Genomic DNA, 10957 nt, shown 5'->3' on the forward strand with positions numbered 1-10957 from the left:
TTAAATCAGCAATTATTCTGTTGTACTTAGGGTTACCAATCCCAGCTGGGGGCAGGGGATCTCTTGGTTTGGAAGCCCTTCTTCCATTTCAGGATTATCAGAAAGCGAGGGCGGGGGTCGAATGTCCGCTGGGCTCTCCATTATGCCCTATGGAGACTGGTCTCCATAGAGTATAATAGAGAATCAATCCATGGGTATCTGGGGCTTGGGGGAGGTACTATTTTTGAGGTAGGGACACCAAATTTTCAGCATAGCATCTGGTGTCTCTCCCCAAAACACCCCCCAAGTTTCAAAAAGATTGGACCGGGGGGTCCAGTTCTATGAGCCCCCAAAAAGGTGCCCCATCCTCCATTATTTTCAAAAAAGGGAACACATTCAAAAGGAGCTTGGCCCCTTTAAATGTGATTGCCATAATTCCCTTCAGAGTTCAGTTGTTCTTGTCACAACCTTGCTCCTGTCTCCACCCCTCAAACTCTCGGGTTGCACCCCCAAAGTCCCCACATATTTCCTGAGTTGAACCTGGTAACCCTACTCACAAAGCTGAGGATTCGTGGTATTTTTATTAAACCCGGCATCACTGAAGAATAAATGTGATTAACCTTTCTCCCCCCCCCCCCCCCCCCATATTTGAAAATAAAAACAGTATTGCACAAATAGGCTGCTAATTTTAAATCAGGGTCTATAGGATGTAATGTGTAGTTTCAGAAAACAGAGGACATACTGTATAACAGTTCTGGATTGTGGAGAATACTTAGTGTAAATCACATAAACAAAAATAAGATGAATAAATAATGGCATAATGTAAAGGAGATGCTTTGTGATATATTCCACATTAGAAGCAAGATTATATTTGTGACTTGGGAACCAGATGTATTTGCATATTCAAATACTTAACTGCAAGCATGTATTTCTTATTTTAAAGGATAAAGAAAGAAGTAGATTGGCCTGTTAATCTGATTTACTCTAGTCTAAACCAATAGAGTTGGGTGAGTTTAGACTAGAGTAACTCTGCACAGGAGTGCACTAGAAAAAGAGAGAAAGAGATTAGAACTTTCCTTCTGGTAGTAAGGGGAAGGGTATGATGATGTTAAAGGTCAGAACTCTGTCCCTTGTTGGAGACTTGACTGGGGAAGTGAATAATTCTGAAAAAAGCTGCTCAGAAGGATTCCAGGGATTCTCCAGGAAAGGCCTAGCTAAAGAAAGAAACCTAGTGTAATAATTGTAACAAAGATGGAAAGTGAAATCTGACATCTTTAAGATTATTCTGCCTATCTCTTAATTTACTATTATAGAGGGACATGCTTTGAACCTAGGAAAAAAAGAATATCATTATCATCCATTTTATTTCTCCTTTTCTCTGTAGCTGCCAGCCAGTGTTGTTCAACTAAGATTTGAACAATACTGCATCACACCTTAGTAAAACAGGTATAAATTCAATTTAAAAAATGACCATGTTATAACCAGATTTTTTAAAAACAAAAATAGATTTTAGAAAAAAAAATGTTTGACCAATACCATACAGTCATACTTATGGGCTTGCCATACTGATTACCTGTTACTGTACATTAACAAACAGTTCTAGCTCTTGGAGTGCAAAAAGAAGGCAATAATACAAGGCATTTGCAATAGAGAGCTAATTTCTATACCATTCTTGTTCCAAATTGAGATTCTCAATTGAAGTCAGCTTTTATCCAAAGATATTCATTCCCCTTTTTTTAAGACAGTCAATATATGTTTTTGTTAATGGTCTCAGAAATGGAAAAATACAGCAATTATTTGCTTCATTTAATGCAATGTGGGGGCTACTACTGATATATTGTGTATTTCTCAGTTGCTCCCGCAAAACTTTTAATGACCACACTTCATTACTACTGTATCTATAGTCCAATAGAAACTCAGGTTCAGAGTTCATGAGCCATGGTACAGGGAAGACACCATTCCCATAACACTCACTGAGCTTTTCTGCTTGGTTTGGCTTGCATGTTTGGCAAGCCACTCCTGTGTGGAATTGGGCACCATCCCCGGCATGCCTGCATAATCCGTACGTGATGCAAGTGCATTGATGATGTGCCCATGTTACTTCTGGATAATGTGAACATGCTGGCGGAGGGGCCTGAGACCACCCAAAAGTTATGAGAGCGCATTGGGGGGGGCGACATTACCCAAACTGCTTCAGTTTGTGTGAGGGTTTTGTTCAAGGGTTTGGTTTGGGGCTGCCTGGTTCACGAGCCCTGGATCAAACAAGGCTTTCCTGGTCTGTGCCCATCACTACTGGTAAGACATAGTGGTTAGAGTATCAGACAAGGATAATTCGGTTCGAATCACCACTCTGCCAGGTTACGTTGAGCCTGTTAGTCTCTAAGACTAATGTACTTCACAAGGTTGTTGTGAGAATAAGGCAGAGGAGGGGGAACAAAGTGAAAAGCTGCTTTAGATCCTGATCAGGAACAAAAGTGCCATATAAATTACAATAAAATAAAATATTTCTCCTTTCTCACTGAGACCCAAAGTGGATTACATAATTAAAACCCAAGGAATTAGAACAGTATACTACATATGATAAATTACACAGTAACCGAGATACAAAATTAGAAAACAACACACTAAAACAGGACAGTCCATAAAATCAAGCATATTTACAATATGAAAATGCAGTAAAGCAGTATATTATAGTGAACAGTGGAGTAAATTGGATTACAAGATTAGATAACACCACTATAAAAACAGTATGATAAATACAATGAGTGGTGGAATGAAAATTGCCTAACATTTCACAGATAGTGACTACAGCATTATTTTCCAAGCTGTACTCTGAACTAATTTTTATTTTTCCACATTATTTTAGTAAGTTTTGCATTATTTGGAGGAGGAAGATTTTCCATTCTCCTTTAGCTTGTCTCAAATTTGAAAGTTAAGAGGAACCATTTTGAATTGTTTTCCTGAATAAGCATAGCCCATATCATTCTACCCTGTAGTCTCTCTGTTGAGCTCAATTACTTTTGGTTGAACTAGAGCATATCCTTTAGAAATACTTTGTGCCGTTGGAGCCACACAGCAGCTATAAAACTAATGGATTAAGCTCTCTGAAGATTCATGTTGTGTCCGAGAAAGACATGTCATATGGCAATAGTAGATCTGTGCCACAATATTTTTAGTCTTTGATAGCAAAAGCACTGACACTATATACCTGGAAATCCAGTGAGCTTTTGATAAGGTCTGTCACCTCAAAGTCATGAATAAGCACTAGTCATGGGATAAGAAAATAGGCCTTCTCATGGATTAAAAAAAACTGGTTAAGCAGAGATTGACAGTAAACAGGGCTTTTTTGTAGCAGGAACTCCTTTGAATGTTAGGCCACATGCCCCTGATTTAGCCAATCTTCCTGGAAATTACAGTAAGTCCTGTACTAAGAGCCTTGTAAGCTCTTGGAGGATTGGCTCCATCAGGGGTGTGTGGCCTAATATGAAAAGGAGTTCCTGCTACAAAAAAGGCCCTGACAGTAAATGTTCTTGTAATGGAAGAAAAGGTATAGTAGGCTTTAGCAAGGTTTGGCATTGGAATTGATGCTAATTTGTTCATGAATGATCTGGAATTGGGGTGCCCAAGTGATGGGACCAAATTTGCATATGTCACCAATTTATTTAGGACAGTGAGAATCAAAGAAAGATTGTGAAGTGCTCCAAAGGCTCTCCAGATTGGGTGAGTGGATGGCAACTTGGTAAATGAAATTCATTATGAGTATGAGGTAATATAAATTTCAGACAAAAATTAAATATACAGTGATAGGTTAGGGTGACTGACTAGAAAGAGATCTTGAGATCATAGTAGATAAATCTAGGTGGCAAGCCAAAGCGCAAAAGTAGTTGCAAAGGCAAATTCTATAATAGGTATTGAAAACAAGCATCCAGTATCTTAATGCCCTTGAACAGTTCTATGATACAGCTGCTTTTGGAATACTGGGTACAGTTTTGGTCACTGTACCTTGAAAAGGGTATTGGAGCACAAGAAAAGGCACCTTCTCTGCAGAGAAGCACTAAGAATGTTTTTAACATAAACAAAGTTGGCTAAAGGTAAACACTATACATACATACATACATATATATATATATATGCGCATGGAGACAGAGAAGGGATCCTAATATGGTGCCCACCACGTGTTTTTAGAAAGTAGGTGGGGCTTTTTTTATTTACCTTAAATTTCTATCCCGGGGCAGACTCTCTGCAATTTAGATATTTGCATTTACAATTTGAAAACCAATAAAATACAATTACAATTAAAACATTCTAAAAAACATTCTATGGTGCTGTCTTTAATATAGGCGGATTCTTTTCCTGATGGTTGATCATATAGTAATCATGGCTCTTTAGAGATGTGAGGTGGCAGTCTTCTCCCAGGTCAGATGTTAAATGCCTGTTGGAACAGTTCTGTCTTGCAGGCCCTGCGGAAGGTAGAAAGATCCCGCAGGGCCCTTAGAGCCTCCGGGAGGGCATTCCACATTCCTGGTGCTGCCACCAAGAAGGCCCTAGCCTTTGTGGAGCATAACCTGGCCTCCTTTGGTCCAGGGATGGACAGTAGATTTTGTGTCCCTGAACGCAGTGCTCGCTGGGGAACATGAGGAAAAAGGCGGTCCAGCAGGGCTTCTGATTGGCCATTGAAGATCTGATTGGCTATGCTGCTTTGGCAGCAGCTGCCATCACAGCACACCCTATACAGCGCATATCCAACTGGTGCCTTTTCAGCAGCACTAGTTCCAGTTTGAGGACCAGATCAGGTTCTGGTGCTTATAGCTTTTATTGGTCAGGGATTAGCATACCTTAGGGACCACCTATCCAAGAATCATAGAGTTGGAAGGTACATCCAGGGTCATCTAGTCCAACCCCCTGCACAGTGCAGGAAATTCACAAATACCTCCCCCACACACACATCCCCAGTGACATCCCCAGCGGGGAGGGACGGTGGCTCAGTGGTAGAGCCTCTGCTTGGGAAGCAGAAGGTCCCAGGTTCAATCCCTGGCATCTCAAAAAAAGGCTCCAGGCAAATAGGTGTGAAAAACCTCAGCTTGAGACCCTGGAGAGCCACTGCCAGTCTGAGAAGACAAGACTGACTTTGATGGACCAAGGAGGGTCTGATTCAGTAGAAGGCAGTTTCATAGGTGACCCCTGCTCTATGCCCAGAAGTTGCCAAAAACCTCCAGGATCCCTTGCCAATGTGGCCTGGAGAAAAATTGCTGCTGGACCCAGGAGTGGCAATCAGCATTTCCCTGGGCGTGTAAGAAAGAGCCACAAAAACTAAGCACAGATGCAACCCTCCCTGCACTCCTCATGATCTGCCTAATTCATAGAATCAGCATTGCTGTCAGATGGCCATCTAGCCTCTGTTTAAAAACCTCCAAGAAAGGAGAGCCCACCACCTCCCAAGGAAGCCTGTTCCACTGAGCAACTGCTCTAACTGTCAGGAAGTTCTTCTGGTATGTCCCCCATAGAGCATTACACTCTGGTGATTAAAATTTGCTGGTGGTCCCTGCCCAAGGATTGTCTGGCTGTCCTCAACCAGTGCCAGAGCCTTTTCTGCCCTGGCCCCAGCCAGGTGGAACACTTCCAGGGGAGATCAGGGGCCTCTGGGATCTAGTACAATTCCGTAGGGCCTGTAAGAGTTATTCTACCAGGCCTACAGTTGAGAGCAGTTCCAGGTCCCTAGCCAATAGGCTGTAGCTAGAGTCTGTCCTTGTCTGCCTTCCCCTCCCCACCCCCACATTTCCCCCTTCTTCCCTGTTTAATCATTCTGCATACTACCCCCTGTATGAATTTTTACACCATCTTGATTTTTTGCAGGAATTGTCATAGTAATGTTACTGTTTTTATGTTTTTTGTGTCATCATATGTTATATTTAGAAAGCGTTTAATTCCATAAGATGTTGTCATCTGCTCTGAGCCAGTTTTGAGAACAAAACATTCAATAAAATAAATACATATATACATATGTACGTATGTACATACATACACACATACATACATACAAGTATTGGCATGAATGAAGGTAAGCTGTATGTGTGCAAGAAAATATGTGTAGACTATATGTTCATTTTAAAAGCTATCTTTCTGCTTGAAATGTTGAAGTTACTATTAAAGCTAGGCATGACCTCACTCCCTGACATTTTATGGTTGACTGTTCCTCTTGTGATACTCAACACACTATGTCAGAATTCCAAAGGTGACCACAGGCCCTGGAATTGAGATAACTTTTTTGTCCCTCTCTTATAATAGTAGAACTCTCATGGATCCAATGAAGTTGATAAAAGATTCAGGACAGAAAAGAAATACTTCTTTGCTCAGAGGCATTACATTGTGTGATTCACTTCTGGTGAACTTAGTGCTGCCCACAAGCATAGATGGCTTTAAAAGAGGATTACACAGGTTCAAAAGAGGATAGCTCCATTGATGCCTGCAACCCACAATGACTTAGTGGAACTCTGAATATCAAGTGGCAGGGGCAGACTTTGGCATATGTACTCGGCTTCTAGGGCTTCTAGTGGCATTTGATTAGTCACTGTATGAAAAAAGATATTGGAAATAGCCACTTCTCTAAAAATTAACACATGAAAAATTGTCTTAACATGGCTGTTTAATTTATGGACCATGGAATAGAATATTCACTTAATATATTTAAAATTTTGTATAAAGTAATATTTCTTAAAATCCACTTTTCTGAAACTTTTAACAATTGATACATATTTAAATTGATTGAATTTTATTAGGGTTATTTTTAAGTAGAAGACTATTGAAGCCATAAAATTTACCTTTGTATGCCAGAACTTGTTATTAATGGTCATGGCAACGTAACCAGTTCCTTCATGCTTTCTTCTGAAAGTTCTGCAATCTAAGAAGTGTAACTCCATTTTATGTTTTCTATAATTCAGTATGCAGGCAGTCACATTTATTATAATAAAAAATTGAAACATATAAATGAAGTTATTCACAATACATCAGTCTCTCTTGCAAATGTAATTTGAAATCTATGAAACATTAATGTGTGAAGTACATAATACTTTAAGACTGCAGAATAAAAACAAATGAAATATAGGAATGATATTAAAAGTATGCATCAACAAAGTGTTGTTTTCTTCTTCCCTAGTCAGAACATGTTTATAATACCAAGAAGGATAGGTGTATTAATTTGGATGAATGTGTGTAATGCTCAAGGCTTATTATGAAAATGTTAAATGCTTATTATCTGCATATATTACATTGCACATCTTATCAGATATTCCTTTACTTTTTGGGTAGACTTCCTCCACTGAAGTGCTACTAACATGGAGAGAGCAGATCCTGAAAAGAAGCAATTCACAGAAGTTCCATAAATAAAACCTATCAACTAACCTATTCATTCTCCTCCTCCACACCTCCTTTTATTCATCCTATTCCTGGTTATCAAGACACAGTAAATTAAATCATATTAAATAACCTTACATGATACATAAGCTCTGGAATTTAAAAAAAAAACAACGTTATTTTTTCCTTATTTATTTAAAGCCCTCTTTTCTCTCCAAAAGTACCCAGAGTGGTTTACAGTCATTCTCACAATAATTCCAAGAACATATCCATAGTAGCTAATGCCATTTAACAGCCACTCTCACAGCTGGCAATTTTTATACTGTTCTTAAGTGGAAGAGAGTAGAGGCAAGTTCACAACAGCTGTTGGGCCTCTACCAGTCAGTGGAGCATCCTCAAACCACAGCATAGCCACACTTATGAGCTGTTAGATTATTGCTTAATAACCTCATTTCTAATGTTTACCATCTGGTTAGATCTCCCTATCCTTTGTTTTTCTTTTACCATAGAAAGATAAATCTGCTAGCTAATAGACTTATTATTGTGAACATATCACATCCTAATTGTTCCTTAGTCAGAGGCTTCACCAAAATTTTCCAGTAATTTAATTTCAGTTTCTTTATATTACTAAGGACATCTATATGGATCAAAGTCCTCCATTCCTTTTCCTTTTTCAAAATCAGAGCACCTATGTTCCCCAAAGCAACTTGACAAAACTATTAAAACAAAAACCCTATTAACACTTCAACCCCAGAGATACTTTTAACATATGCCTAATTCCAAGGGCACTAAATAAAAACTTTACCACAGACAAAGCAACACAACTCTCATTACCAGCCAAAAGCTATAACAGATTAAAATCATGTGAACAGCAAGGAAACCCACTCAGTAAGGCAGTACATATTTAGCTCTTATAGATGAATACAAATAACAACTAAATACAAAATGAGGTAAAATTTCAAGTACAGCTGTACCACAAGAGCAGAGTCTCTGGGAATGACTAATACTTTCACAGCAACCTGTCAGATCTGCAAGTGGTAAAGTATTAGCCAAGAAAAAAGGTTGATGAAAAATAAAATAACTTGGCAAAACAGGAGAAAGAGGCTGAAAAGCTCCCCCAAGGGAAGAAGAGCATCTCTTAGCACCTAAATTAACAGCCTACTGATCTAATCTTCTCAGTGATTCCAAAACTTTCTAACATTTGGTATATCAATAGAAGAGGACAACAAACACATCTCAGTGGGAAGGGTACAGTTTCAGCTCTTTTTCCCATCCCGTGAAAGATTTCTCAGATGCTTGTTTCATACATTTATAAGGCTGCCAATTGTGCTCAGTGGTACAGAAATAATCATGTAATGTGAAGCAGAGAACTGTTCTCAAAGAGGGAAAAGATCGTGCAAATCAGATTTACACATGTACAGATCTCCTTATGGAGCTCCTATGTAACACTGGGAAAGGGGATTGAAGAGTATTTGCTAAATATCTAACCACCCCATAGTTGAGATTTCCCAGATTGAGTTTGGTTGCTGTTTTTCCCCTGATCATTGTTCAGCTATCACTTAGAAGCCTTTCATAATTCCATTTTGCTGATAGTGGGACAGTAAACTCTGAAATAGTTTTGCCCAGTGTTCATTGTTGTTTTCTAGATATGGAGAATCTATTGGATGTGTGGGAATCTTTAAATGTGTGAATAGGTCATAGTCTTTGACTTGGTTTATGCATCTTTACCTTTCCAGTTTTCAAAGAGTATGTTGTTGTTTTGGAAGGTTTGTGGGGGGGGGGGCGGTGTCTGGTTTGTTTTTTAAACTGTTTTGTTAAAACAGAATGTTAAAGTCTATTATATACATATTGACAACATTATTTTGGTGGAAAAATTTCAAATAGTCCCAAAAGTAGCAGCAAGATTGCTAACAGGAATGGACTACAGGCCATATCTCTAGCACTGGCCTGCACAAACTGCTTGCCCATTTCAATTTCAAGGTGCTGTTTTTAACCTCTGAAGTGTTATACGCCCTGGGACCAGGGTGGATGAAGGAGTTCTTATTCTCACACAGTCGTTACCCAGGCACTGCATTCAGCCTCACAAGTCGTTCTTTATTTCCTCCTGCCTTTGATGGCATGGTAGGTGACTACAAGGAATAGAGCCTTTTCAGTGATTGCTGCTCAACTTTGGAATGTCCTCTCTTTTCCTTCACCAATCACCTCCACTACAGTTCTGGCATCTAACAAATACTTCATTATTTATTTAAAACAGTTTTTAATTCATCTTTTCCTCAATTTGGATGGGTGTTATTTGCTGTGCTGCAGCTCATTTGGTTTTAATTCCTGTTTTGTTTTATTGATGCGGGTTTATTTTTATATTGTATCATATTTTATATTTTATTAGTAGTAGTAATGTTACATTTTGGATGCTGTCAATGGAGAGGCATCTATAAATATTTTAAATCATTTAAAATTTTCCATTTGTTAAATTAACAAGTACTTTCAAATATTTCAGCCAAAAATAAGTTACACTGTAAAGAGAATATGTTTATGCCTGGGGTGAATTTAGGGGATGGATTTATAGAATATAACATGGTGTAAAATGGAACCATTAAAACTAATAGAAGGGGGGTAGTTTAACTTCAGCTTACTGCCTTTAATTAAGTTTTAACTTTAATATGATGTTGTTGGTCATACTAAGAGTTTAGATAGGTTTAGGTTTATTTGTTTTATATTTTGATATTGTTATAGTATATGTCAATTTATGTTCTCCACCTTCGAAAACCTCCCAATTCAACAATGAGTGAGAGTGATTAACATTTACAGCCCAATCCCATGCACATTTACTCAGAAGGAAATCTTACTCTGCAGTCCAAGCAATGCTCACACCCTGAGTTCAATCCTGGCAGAAGCTGGGTTCAGGTAACCGGCTTAAGGTTGACTCAGCCTTCCATCCTTCCGAGGTTGGTAAAATGAGTACCCAGCTTGCTGGGGGTAAAGTGCAGATGACTGGGGAAGGCAATGGAAAACCACCCTGTAAAAAGTCCCCCATAAAAACATCATGATGTGGCGTTACCCCATGGGTCGGTAACAACTCAGTGCTTGCACAGGGGATTACCTTTACCTTTTTTAACTATATATTTACTATCCCGCCCTTCCTGCAAAACAGGCTCAGGGTGGGTTGCATCAAAAATTAGACAATTAAAACAAGATTAAAATTACTATATACCTAAATAGCTAAAATACAAGCTACAAGCATAAAAACTCTGTAGTCATGACCCTTCAGGTCCAGAGGTCCGTCAGATCCCAAGATTGCAGTGGGGGAGGCCTAATAGAGGGCGATATCCACTGCATCAACTGAAGGCCTGGGGAGAGAGCTCTGTTTTACAGGCCCTGTGGAACTGCAACAGGGCCTTGATCTCCAAAGGAAGCTCATTCCACCAGGCACTTTACTTTACTGCCAAGTAGTACACATGATTGCAGAATTACTAGTGTAATTCTACTGAAATCAGTGAAATTTGATCACCGCAAGAGCTTCAGTGCCATAAATGATTCATTAGTTTAACAAGGTAAGGATGTTTCTGTAAATATAATAAAACATGAGAAATGGCATTACGCAACATCCCCTCTCTTGTTGCATTACATT

The 10957-nt window shown here is 39.0% G+C and overlaps 1 protein-coding gene across 3 annotated transcripts in view; it reads left to right on the plus strand.

The window, feature by feature from the left end:
• NOVA1 (NOVA alternative splicing regulator 1) overlaps positions 1–10957 on the plus strand; it is a 279940-nt gene that overhangs the window by 265244 nt on the left and 3739 nt on the right. The gene's annotated exons all lie outside the window — the stretch shown is intronic.

This window comes from Heteronotia binoei, chromosome 21 (genome assembly GCF_032191835.1).
Source record: "Heteronotia binoei isolate CCM8104 ecotype False Entrance Well chromosome 21, APGP_CSIRO_Hbin_v1, whole genome shotgun sequence".
NCBI classification, from domain to species: domain Eukaryota; kingdom Metazoa; phylum Chordata; class Lepidosauria; order Squamata; family Gekkonidae; genus Heteronotia; species Heteronotia binoei.